Genomic DNA, 12,956 nt, shown 5'->3' with positions numbered 1-12,956 from the left:
GCTCACGGCAACACCGGATCCTTAACCCACTGAGCAAGGCCAGGGATTGAACCCACAACTTCATGGTTCCTAGTTGGATTCATCAACCACTGAGCCACGACGGGAACTCCATGTTCAAATCTTTTATTCAGTTTTTAAAATTGGTTTGCTTGTTACCTTATTTTCAAGTTTTGAGAATATATATTCTGGATACAGGTCTTCTATCAGATATATATTTTGTAAAGATTTTTCACTGTCTGTGTCTTGTATTTTCATTATCTCGAGTGTGTCTTTTGGAGTAGAAATTTTAAATTTATATTGAAAAAGACCCTCACCAAACTCAAGGTCAAAAAGATTTACTCCTGTTTTCTTCCAAAAGTTTTATAGATCTATGCTTTTACACTTAGGTCTACAATTCATTTTGAGTTAGGTTTTGTACGTGGTGTGATAAGGGTCTAAGTTCTTTTTTTGCATATATGTATATATATGCAATTGTTCCAGCAGAACTTGTTAAAAAGATAGCAAATTTATTTTTATTTTTCCTTGTACCTTATGCCTTTGTCAAAAATCAGTTGTCCAGGAGTTCCCGTCGTGGCGCAGTGGTTAACGAATCCGACTAGGAACCATGAGGTTGCGGGTTCGGTCCCTGCCCTTGCTCAGTGGGTTAAGGATCCGGCGTTGCCGTGAGCTGTGGTGTAGGTTGCAGACGCTGCTCGGATCCCGCGTTGCTGTGGCTCTGGCGTAGGCCGGTGGCTACAGCTCCGATTCAACCCCTAGCCTGGGAATCTCCATATGCCGTGGGAGCGGCCCAAGAAATAGCAACAACAACAACAACAACAAAAAGACAAAAAAAAAAAAAAATCAGTTGTCCAAATAGATGTACGACTTTATTTCTGGATTGCCTATTTTTTTCCATTGATTTCTTTTTCCTTCTTTCTGTTGATACCACACTGTCATCTTTAGTGTAGCTTTATTTTTGAAATCAGGCAGTGTTGTACCTTCAAATCTGTATGTCTTTTTCTGAGTGGTTTGGCTGATCTAGATTCTTTGCATTTCCATAAAAATTTTTTTTCTTTTTTCTTTTTATGGCTGCATCTGCAGCATATGGAAGTTCCTGTACTAGGGGTCAAATCAGAGCTGCAGGTGAGGTCTCCACCATAACCATGGCAACACAGATCCCAGTTGCATTTGTACATTGCAGATTGCCACAACACCAGATCCTTAACCCACTGAGCAAGGCCAGGGAACGAGCCCACATCCTCACAAACACTATTGTTGGGCTCTTAAACTGCTGAGCCACAACAGGAACGCCTCCATAAAAATTATAGAATCATCTTGTCAATTTCTACGAAAAAATCCTATTGGGAGTTTGATTTGCATTGCATTGAATCTATAGATTAACCTGAGGAGAGTTGACATCTTTATGATATTGAGTCTTCTGATCCATAAACAAGATATATCTTTCCACTTATTTAGGTCTTTGTTTCTTTCAGTAACATTTTGTAGTTTTAGGGTACAAGTCTTTCACTTCTTTTAAGTTTATCATTAAAAATAACTTATCAAAATAAATTTAAATTACCATTTTAATTTCCTCTTTCATTCATGTGTTATTTAGAAGTGTGTTTTTTAGTTTCCAAATATTTGGAGATATTCTTTTTTTTTTTTTTTTTTTTTTTTTAGCAAGATTGAGAGTTTGTGGCAATGCTGCATTGAGAAAGTCTATCAGCACAATTTTTCCAGTAACATTTGCTTTCTTCATGTCTGTGTCACATTTTGGTAATTCTCAAAATACTTCAGATTTTTCTTTTATATATTTGTTATGGTAAACTGTAACCTTTGATGGTGCCGTTGTAATTGTTTTAGAGTGCCATGAACCAAGCATCTATATTTGGAAATTTTTTCTGAGGATATTCTGTTATTGATATCTAATTCAATTCCATTATGGTCAAAGACCCAAAAGGTATACTTTGTATAGCTTGTGAATTGTGGTAGGAAAATTATAGCTTGGTGTCAACCAAAAGGAAATTATTATTTCTCAGGAACCCCTCATAGCGAACCAAAGCTGCTATAATCATCCAGTTCCCAGTTTAATTCAAGCTGACGAATATTTGTTGAATACTGATTATATATGCCTAAGCCCAAGGTACTGCAAGGTTCCCAAAATTAGGAAAGGAAGTGCCTGATATCAAGGAGCTTACAGTCTAGACATGAACTACTGATAATAGGATAGACATGGTAAAATCCAAAAGTGGATTAAAAAAAGAACAACAGGGGTTTGAAGAAGAATCAGGAAAGACTTCGTGTAGAAGGTGGCGCTTAAGAAGGGTCTTGAAAAAATGTTCAAGTGTTACAGGTGGAGATGGTGGGGCAGTCCTCCAGGCAGAGGAAACAGCATAAGCTCCATGACAGGAAAGCACAGTGGATGCTTGGAGAACTTCACTTTGAAGTTGAGGGAAGTGGGAGATAAGGCCAGAAGGACAGCTTGGGGAATATTTTATAGGACTCTGAGGTGTTTTGTTTTTTCTTTTCTTTTCTTTTTTGACCACCCCACAGTACATGGTGTTCTCAAGCTAGGGATTAGATCCCAGCCACAGTTGCCACCAGCACCATAGCTGGTGCGATGTTAGACCCTTTAACCTACTGTGCCAGGCCAGGGATTGAACCTGCATCCTGGCACTGCAGAGACACCACTGATCCCATTACACCACATCGGGAACTCTGACTCTAAGGTCTTTATACTTAGCTGAGTATAAAGGCATTTAGGTGCCATTGAGGTTTTTTTGAGCACACAAGTTATTTTCCTTCACCCACCCCATTTACTCCAGTAAGTCCTGGTGGGACTCCGTCCACCATCGAGCTCTGGAAAATGTCAAGTTGTTGGATTACATCACTGGCTCCCTTGCTTAAAAATCCTTTGTTGGATCCCCACTGCACTTAGAATAAAATCAAAACTTCTTTTCAGACCCTGCATAGCCTGCCTTCTGACCACCTCATCTCCCACCATCATTTTTTTTTTTTTTTTTGGTGTTTGTTTGTTTCACTTTGTTCAGTATATGCTACCTTCATCAGCGTCTTCTTACTTCCTGAGACATAGCTCGTGTTTCCCCCACGCGGGACCTTTGCATTTTCTTTCTTTTGCCTTGAACACTCTTTCCCTGCTCTTTGCATGATACGGTAGGCAGCCTGTAAGATGGCCCCAGCCACCCCTGCCTCCTGGTACTCACACCTTTGGTAATTCTCTTCTCTGGGCTATGGTTCGGATTTAGTGATTTGCTTTTGGCAAATAGAATTCAGTACACGTGAGGGGTTACAAAAAAGAAGATGGTTCCCGTTTGAATATATGTTCTCTCCCCCACGTCTCTGATGAACTTACCCTGATGGAAGTCAGCTGCTTGCTGGGATGTACCCTACTGAGAGGCCAACATGGCAAGAAACCGATGTCTCAGGCTAACAGCCACATAAGTGAGGCTGTAAGCCGATCTTCCCCATTAGAACCCCGAGTTGATGCAGATCCAGAGCATACCTGGATTTTAACCTTTTGGGAGACCCTGTACCAGAGACAACTAGCCAAGCCATGCCTGGATCACTGAGCCAAGAAACCAGAGGTAATAAAAGTTTGTTGTTTTAAGATACTAAAATTTGATGTAATTTGTTACCCAGCAATAGGTAACTAATACATATGGTTGGCTGAGTCTCCTTCTTCACGGCTTAGCTCAAGTGTCACCTCCTCAGAGAAGCCTTTCCTGGCTACCCTGGCTAAAGTAATTTTCTTCCTGTCTTGTCTATTCCCAAAGTCATTTTCTAACTGAACTGTAATTAGTTGTTGAATATCCCAGAAAGTGTCTCGGTTTTAACTTAAGAATGGCAATAGATAATCAGATAGATTTAAATGTAAGTAGAATTTGTCTTGAGGGTTTGCATTGTGTCTCAGTGGTAACGAACCTGACTAGTAACCTTGAAGATGCAGTTTCGATGCCTGGCCTTGCTCAATGGGTTAAGGATCCAGCATTGCCATGAGCTGTTGTGTAGGTCACAGATATGGCTCGGATCCTGTGTTGCTGTGACTGTGGTGTAGGTCAGCGGCTGCAGCTCCATTTCAACCCCACGGAACATCCATATGCTGCACATGTGGCCCTAAAAAGCAAAAATAAATTACATAACATAAATAGACTTTGCCTTCACCTCTTTAGATTTCTATAAGATTCTTTGCTTACTGAGAAGCATAGCATTTAATGACCTATATTCTTTTATTCCAACATTTCCCATCAATAATATTAACCTTGTATGAGTCTAAGTCTTTCTAGGTTTATAATTGTCTTTTATTTCTATGTTACAAGTAGCTCTTCCTTAAGTGATAAAGCAGCAATAGGGTTTAAGAGGATTGACTCCAGTTTTGAAAGTTTTACTGTGGATAAAATGCCACCACCACAACATTGCATGCAACAGAGAAATAGATCCGAAAAGGAAGAGTGAATTGATGTGACAAATTTCATTGTTGTCTTATTTTAAGAAACTGCTGGAGTTCCTGCTGTGATGCAGCTGGTTAAGTATCCAGCATTGCTGCAGCCGTGGTGTAGGTCAAAGCTGTGGCTCAAATTTGATCCCTGGCCTGGGAACTTCCATATGCTGTGGATACAGCCAAAAAAAAAAAAGGAGAGAAAGAAAGAAATTGCTGCAGCCTCCCCAGCCTTCAGCAGCCATCACCCTGATCAGTCAGCAGCCACCAATGACAAGGCAAGACCCTCCACCAGCAAAAAGATTATGACTCGCTAAAGGCTCAGATAATAGCATTTTTTATCAACAAAATATTTTTAATTAAGATATATGCATTGTTTTTTAGACATAATGCTTGAACTCTTAATAGATGACAGTATAGTGTAAACATGACTTTTTTTTTTTGGCCTCCCCTGTGCTATGCAGAAGTTCCTGGGCCAGGAATCAAACCCACGCCACAGCAGTGACCCAAGCCACAGCAGTGGCAATGCCAGATCCTTAACCACTAGGCTACCAGGGAACTCCAACATAACTTTTATTTGCACTGAGAAATCAAAGTGTTTATGTGACTCACTTTATTGCAATATTTGCTTTATTGCAGTGGTCTGGAATCAAATGCACAATATCTCCAAGATATGCCTGTAAATAATTGTAAAGTACTTATTATGTAAAATAAATGTAATCTCTTTTCTACAAGAAAACCTTCAAATATGTTGTGTTCATTTGTCCTCCCTGTTTCTTCCCTTCTCCAGCCAGTGACCGCACTGCTGGATTCTTCCTGGATGTCTGGCCCTTCCTTCCTTTTCACCTGCTTGTCTCAGGCCAGCTAAAGTCAATATTCCACTGTGGGTAAGTCTGCCCCTCTGGAAAAGGAGGTGTGTCTTCAAAAAACACATCTTCTCATTTTATACTCTGACCGTATTTGCCCTTCTCTAGCCATGAAACTAGATGGCATCTTCTTCCTATAGAAAGCGTTTTGTCTACCTGAAAATCTGCTGTTTAGTCTAGACTCCTTCATGAATGATCTCATCTAGATCTGGATAAGCTGCTGCAGCTTCTAGATCAGCACTTGCTTCCTCTTGCACTTTTTTTTTTTTTTGTCTTTTTAGGGCCGCACCTGCGGCACATGGGTGTTCCCAGGCTAGGGGTCTAATTGGAGCTGTAGCCACCGGCCTACGCCACAGCCACAGCCACTCAGGATCCCAGCCACGTCTGCAACCTACACCACAGCTCACAGCAATGCTGGATCCTTAACCCACTGAGCGAGGCCAGGGGCTGAACTGGCAACCTGATGGTTCTTAGTGGGATTCGTTTCTGCTGCACCACGACAGGAACTCCCCCTTGCACTTTTATGGTATAGAGATGACTTCTTTCCTTAAACCTCATGAACCAACCTCTGCTAGCCTCCAACTTTTCTTCTGCAGGTTCCTCACCTCTCTTAGCTTTCACAGAAATGAGGAGAGTTAGGGCCTTACTTACTCTGGACTAAGCTTTGGTTTAAGGAAATGTTGTGGCTGGCTTGATCTTCTCTCTAGACCACTGAAACATTCTCCACATGGCACTAAGGCTGTTTGGCTTTCTCATCAGTGTTCACTGGAGTAGCCTTTTACTTTCCTTCAAGAACTCTACCTTTGCATTCACAATTTGGCTAGCTGCCATAAGAGGCCTGGCTCTTGGCCTTCCTCTGCTTTCTACATGCCTTCCTCACTGAGCTTAATCATTTCAAGGTTTTTATTTAAAGTGAGAGATGGAGTTCCCATCATGGGTCAGTGGAAACAAATCCGACTAGGAACCATGAGGTTGTGGGTTCAATCCCTGGCCTCACTCAGTGGGTTAAGGATCCGGCATTGCTGTGAGCTGTGGTGTAGGTTGCAGATGTGGCTGGGATCCTGCGTTGCTGTGGCTCTGGCGTAGGCCGGCAACTTTAGCTTTGATTAGACCCCTAGCCTGGGAACCTCCACAGGCCACGGGTGCGGCCCTAAAAAGACAAAAGACAAAAAAAAAAAAAAAGAGAGAGAGAGAGAGATATGAGGAGTTCCTGTTGTGGCTCGGTGGTAATGAACCTGACTAGAATCCATGAGGACACGAGTTCAAGCCCAGGCCCTGCTCAGTGGATTAAAAATCTGGTCACTGTGAGCTGTGGTGTAGGTCACAGGCATGGCTTGAATCCTGTGTTGCTCTGGCTGTGGCATAGGCTGGCAGGTGCAGCTCTGATTCGACTCCTAGCCTGGGAACCTCCATATTCTGTGGGGGTGGTCCTAAAAAGAAAAAAAAGTGTGTGTGGGGGGAAACATGTGACTCTTCCTTTCAGTTGAACACTTGGGGCCATTGTAGGGTTGTTAGTTTGCCTAATTTCAATACTGTGTCTCAGGGGATAGGGAAGCCTGAGGAGAGGGAGAGATATGGGGGTGGGGAGAATGGCCAGTTAATGGACAAGTCAGAGTTATGCATTTATTAATTTCATCATCTTATATGGGCATGGTTCATGACACTCTAAAATAGCAACATCAAAGGCCACAGTTTACCATAACAAATATAATAATGAAGAAATTGTGAGAATCACCAAAATGTGACACAGAGACATGAAGTAAGCAAATGTTACTGGAAAAATGGTGCTGATAGACTTGCTCAATGCAGTGTTGCCACAAACCCTCAATTTGTTAAAAAAATATGCATTATCTACAAAGCACAATTAAAACGAGTTATGCTGTATATAACACAAGAGGTTCAGGTAGGGGGATCTGCTTCAATTTAACATGGAGTGGAAATTATCGTTCTTACTCATTGACATTGACATTGATCCACCTCCTAGAATAATGAAAATAAAAAGACAAACAAGCAAAAAACAAATGGGACCTAATTAAACTTAAAGGCTTTTCCACAGCAAAGGAAACCATAAGCAAAAGCAAAAAGACAACCCAAAGAATGAGAGAAAATTTTTGCAAATGAAGTGACTGGCAAGGGATTAATCTCCAAAATATACAAAGGTCTCATACAGCTTTATATCAAAAAAACAAACAATCCAATTAAAAAATAGTCAGAAGATCTAAACAGATATTTCTCCAAAGAAACATACAGATGACCAAAGAGTACATGAAAAGATGCTCAACATCATTAATTATCAGAGAAATGCAAATCAAAACTACAGTGAGTTATCACTTCACACCAATCAGAATGGTCATCATCAAAAAGTTTACAAACAGGGAGTTTCTGCAGCAGTGCAATGGGTTAAAAGGATCCAGCATTGTCTCTGTGGTGGCTAGGGCTGCTGTTGAGGCATGGGTTTGATCCCCAGTCCCACGCAGTGGGTTAAGGATTTGGCATTGCTGTAGCTGTGGCATAGGTCACAGCTGTGGCCTGAGAACTACCATGTGCAATTCATGCAGCCAAAAAAAAAGGTCTACAAACAATAAATGCTAGAGAGGGTGTGCAGAAAAGGGAAACCTCCTACACTGTTGGTGGGAATGTAAGCTGGTGCAACTGCTATAGAGAACATTATGAACAGTATGGAGGTTCCTTTAAAAACTAAATATAGAACTACCATATGATCCAACGATCCCACTTCCAGGAATTACCTGGAGAAAATCATAATTGGAAAAGATACATGCACCCCAATGTTCACTGTAGCACTATATACAATAGCCAAGAGATGTAAGCAACTTAAATTTCCATCAATAGAGGATTGGATAAAGAAGTTGTGGTACATATATATGGTGGAATATTAATTGGCCATAAAAAGAATGAAATAATGCCAATTGCGGCAATCTGGGTGGACCTAGAGATTATTGTATTAAGTGAAGTAAGTCAGAAAGAGAAAGATAAGTATCATATGAGATCACTAATATGTAGAATCTAATAAAAATGATACAAAAAAACTTATTCACAAAACAGAAACAGACTCAAAGATTTTGATACCAAACTTATGGTTACCAAAAGGGAAATGTTGGGGGAGGGATAAGTTAGGGCGGTTGGGCTTGACACATACACACTACTATATATAAAATATATGGGTGGAGTTCCCGTCATGGCTCAGTGGCTAACGAATCTGACTGGGAACCATGAAGTTGCAGGTTCGATCCCTGGCCTTGCTCAGTGGGTTAAGGATCTGGCGTTGCTGTGAGCTGTGGTGTAGGTTGCAGACGTGGCTCAGATCCCGCATTGCTGTGGCTCTGGCTCTGGCCAGCAGCTATAGCTCCGATTGGACCCCTAGCCTGGGAACCACCATATGCCGCGGGTGCGGCCCTAGAAAAGGCAAAAAGACAAAAAATAAATAAATAAATAAAATATATGGGTAACAAAGACCTACTCTAGACCACAGGAAAATCTACTCAGTACTGTGTAATAACCTATGTGGGAAAAGAATCTGAAAAGGAACAGATATATATGTAGAGATATAACTGATTTACTTTGCTGTACACCTGAAATTAACAAAACTTTGTAAATCAACTATACTCCAATAAAATTTTTTTAAAAAGAAATTAGTGTTCTGGGCTATACTGGATGGCTTCACCTCCCCAGCTTCTTCTTTTTATAATCTGGTCCTTGTTATAGCAGTGGGAAAATAATATTATTCCATCCTCCTGGCCACAGTGACTGGTCCAAGGATGGGCATAGGAACCCAGCCAGAACAATCAGAAGTCTTATCCAAACAATTTCTGACCGGACTGGTCTTCTTTTCTTCCATTTTGGTCATCGAATTTTGTGGCTGTGGGTCCAGAACTGTTCCCAGAACTATTGGAGGGCAGGTTCCCTGCTGGGTACGGAGGGTCCATCTGAAGAGGAGGTCTTTTTTTTTTTTTTTTGCTTTTTTATGGCCGTACTTGCAGCATATGGAAGTTCCCAGGCTAGGGTCAAATTGGAGCTGTAGCTGCTGGCCTATGCCACAGCCACAGCAATGCCAGACCCGAACTGTATCTGCAAGCTACACCACAGCTCATGGCAATGCCAGATCCTTAACTCACTGAGCAAGGCCAGGTATCAATCAATCCTGTCTTCATGGATCCTAATCTGGTTCATTAATTGCTGAGCCATGAAGGGAACTCCTGAAGAGAAGGTCTTTAGCACAGGTTTTCCTAACTTGAGTTAGTTATGAGGTAATTGATTAATTAGAGAACACAATTTGCATGACGTGCCAACTGTCGTTACAACCTCATCCAGAACTCCAAGCAGAGCGGAAGAAAAAAAGTTGGAAGGACTGCCAGCTACAACGTCTGAGGGACTTTATGCTTTGCTTATCAAAGCATTGGGTTGTAAAGTTAATCAGAATGTGTGCAAGTTGGAGTGTCTGTGGTGGCGCAGTGGAAACGAATCCCACTAGGAACCATGAGGTTTTGGGTTCAATCCCTGGCCTCGCTCAGTGGGTTAAGGATCTGGTGTTGCCCTGAGCTGTGGTGTAGGTTGCAGGTGCAGTTCTGATCAGGTGTTGCTGTGGCTGTGGCATGGGCCAGCCACTGTAGCTCTGATTAAGCCCCTAGCCTGGGAACCTCCATATGCCACAAGTGCAGCCCTAAAAAGCCAAAAAAAAAAAAAAATAAAGTGTGCAAGATGTACTAGTGATAAAGACTGGGTTAGTGAAAGAAGTCATTACTCTTAAGGAAGAGCTACTTGTAACACAGAAATAAAAGACACTTATAAACCCAGAAAGACTTAGATTCATACAAGGTTAATATTGATGGGAAGTGTTGGAATAAAAGAATATAGGTCATTAAATGCTATGCTTCTCAGTAAGCAAAGAATCTTATAGAAATCTGTAGAAGTGAAGGCAAAGTCTATTTATGTTATGTTATATTATTTATTTTTGCTTTTTAGGGCCACATGTGTGGCATATGGAAGTTCCGTGGGGTTGAAATGGAGCTGCAGCCGCCGACCTACACCACAGCCACAGCAACACAGGATCTGAGCCGTATCTGTGATCTACACCACAGCTTGTGGCAATGCCAGATCCTTAACCTATTGAGCGAGGCCAGGCATTGAACCTGCATCTTCAAGGTTACTAGTGGGTTTGTTACTGCTGAGCCACAACGGGAACTCTCAAGACAAATTCTATTTAGATTTAAATCTGATTATCTATGTGAATTGCATTTTTAAGTTAAAATCAAGACACTTTCTGAGATATTAAACAGCTAGTTACAGTTAAGTTATAAGGTTCCTTTTTAATTTCCTAGAAATATAATCTTTAATTGTCTTTAATTGCAACTAGTGGGGTTTGGGAATGCTCCCAGGAGAGGTGTTTGCCATGAGTGTTGAAGATCACTTGACGTAATGACGGAGATAAGATAGAAAATATTCCAGGTCAAGGGCAATAGCATGAGTAAAATAATGATGAGAACGTGAGTACAATATGCTACCTTTTATGTAAGAAAAGGAAAACAAAGTACATATTATTTACCTGTGTAAGTGTTTAAAGTTTCTGTACACTCACAAGAACCTAATATCAGGGGGTGGCTATTTGGAGTCAGGTATGCGGTCTGGTTGGACAGGGGACAGGAATGGAGGGAAGACTTGATCCTGGAACTAGAGTTTGAGGTCCAAGAAATTATTTACTGGACAGTAGGAGAGGCTAATGGAGAGCCACAGAATCTTAAACATAAGACCGACATAGTAAAGTCTTCATGGAAAGGGTAAGAACTTACTCTGTAACACCTGAAATGCAAGTACTGTTTGTTACATTCTCTTGTGTTCCAAAACTAAAACCAATCAAATTTGCTTTATTTTGTCAGAGTTGGCAAAAAATCAGTTCCGTTGGGGATGAGGGTGGTGGGAGCACTTCTCTCCACCCTCCCAATTCCATTAGAATCGTATAAGAGGTCTGGGACCTCTAGCCTGGGAACTTCCATATGCCACAAGTGCAGCCCTAAAAAGCAAAAAGAAAAAAAAAATGGCGACAGCAGAGCATTAAACCAAATGTGGGGCCCTTCTGTGTGTGATGCACAGACCCATCCTGAGCCCACAAAGCTGGCCCTGCCTTGAGGGCTGGCAACCTTTGTGGGATACACTTCTTTGCCAGACTAAACTCCAGGAGTCTCCATTGGAGTAAGAAGTGAAGCCAAGAGGATTAAAGTGGTGCACAAGGCATGTCCGTTAGAATGTTTCCCAGGCTTTCAGGTGCACACACATTACACTGAGATGCAGATTCTGACTTGGAGGTAGGTCTGGGTAGCTCTGGAAATTCTTTTTTTGCAAACTCCCAGTTGTTGCTGGTTCTGCTGTTGTGTAGACCACATTTTTTTGTGTGTGTGTGGTCTCTTTATTTTTTAATATTTATTTATTTATTTGCCTTTTTTTAGGGCTGCACCCTCGGCATATGGAGGTTCCCAGGCTAGGGGTCTAATCGGAGCTGTAGCTGCCGGCTATGCCACAGCTGCAGCAACTCGGGATCCGAGCCATGTCTGTGACCTGCACCACAGCTCATGGCAATGACAGATCCTTAACCTGCTGAGCATGGCCAGGGCTAGAAACTTCATCCTCACAGATATTAGTCAGGTTCATTACCACTGAGCTATGACAGGAACTCCTAGACCACTTTCTTTTTTTTTTTTTAATGGCCACACCTGAGGTATATGGAAGTTCCAGGGCTAGGGACTGAATCTGAGCCACAGCTCTGACCTATTCCAGATCCTTTAACCCATGCCTCTGCAGCAACCTAAGCCCTGACAGTCTGATTCTTTTTTCTTTTTTTTCCATCTTAGGGCCACACCCACAGCATATGGAAGGTCCCAGGCTATGGGTCAAATTGGAGCTGCAGCTGCTGACCTATACCACAGCCACAGCAAAGCCAGATCTGAGCTGCATCTACCACCTACACCACCGCTTGCAGGAGTGCTGGATCCTTCAACCCACCGAGCAAGGCTAGGGATCGAACCTACATTTTCATGGATACCAGTCAGGTTCCCAACCCGCTGAGCCACATTGGGACTCCTAGACCACACTTTGATCCACAAAGCCTTACCCCATAATCTTAGATTCACCTCATCTTCAACCCTCAGCCTCTCTTCCTAACTCTCCAAGAGCTCAAACCTGGTGTCCTAACTTTGATTTTACAAAGCCTTGGCTGCTAAGAACAGGACCTATGACCTAGAAGAAAAGTGGTACTTGAATTTCCTCATCAGGGTAACTGAACTGGTCTATTTTATAAAGATAATACAGAGGTCAGCATGAAGCATGGAGAAAAATCATGACGTGATGAGAGGCAACTATAATTAAGCAAGAGTCGATAAGGGCCTGACCTGGGGGCCCTTTCGGATTAGAGTGGAAGCGGCCACAAGAGGTTTTTTTAAAGGTCAGCTCCACTGACTGAGGGAGCCAACTGGATGTTAGCAGGAGAGGGAGGGGGAGCAGATGGAGGTGGCTCCAGAGTTTTGAGCCTGGAAGTACCTAGAATGAGGAAGATGCTGTTAACCCAGAGAGGCAGAAAGAGTGAGTTCAGTTTAGCCATACTAAGTTTTAGGAGCTGTACATCCTTACAGCTAGGAGAAATCCTAGGT

Source organism: Sus scrofa, chromosome 3, assembly GCF_054392235.1.
Source record: "Sus scrofa isolate SSC_HxYL_T2T_F1_AM1 chromosome 3, Sscrofa_HxYL_maternal_Yorkshire_Landrace_v2.0, whole genome shotgun sequence".
Taxonomy (NCBI): Eukaryota; Metazoa; Chordata; class Mammalia; order Artiodactyla; family Suidae; genus Sus; species Sus scrofa.
This window is presented reverse-complemented; position numbering follows the sequence as displayed.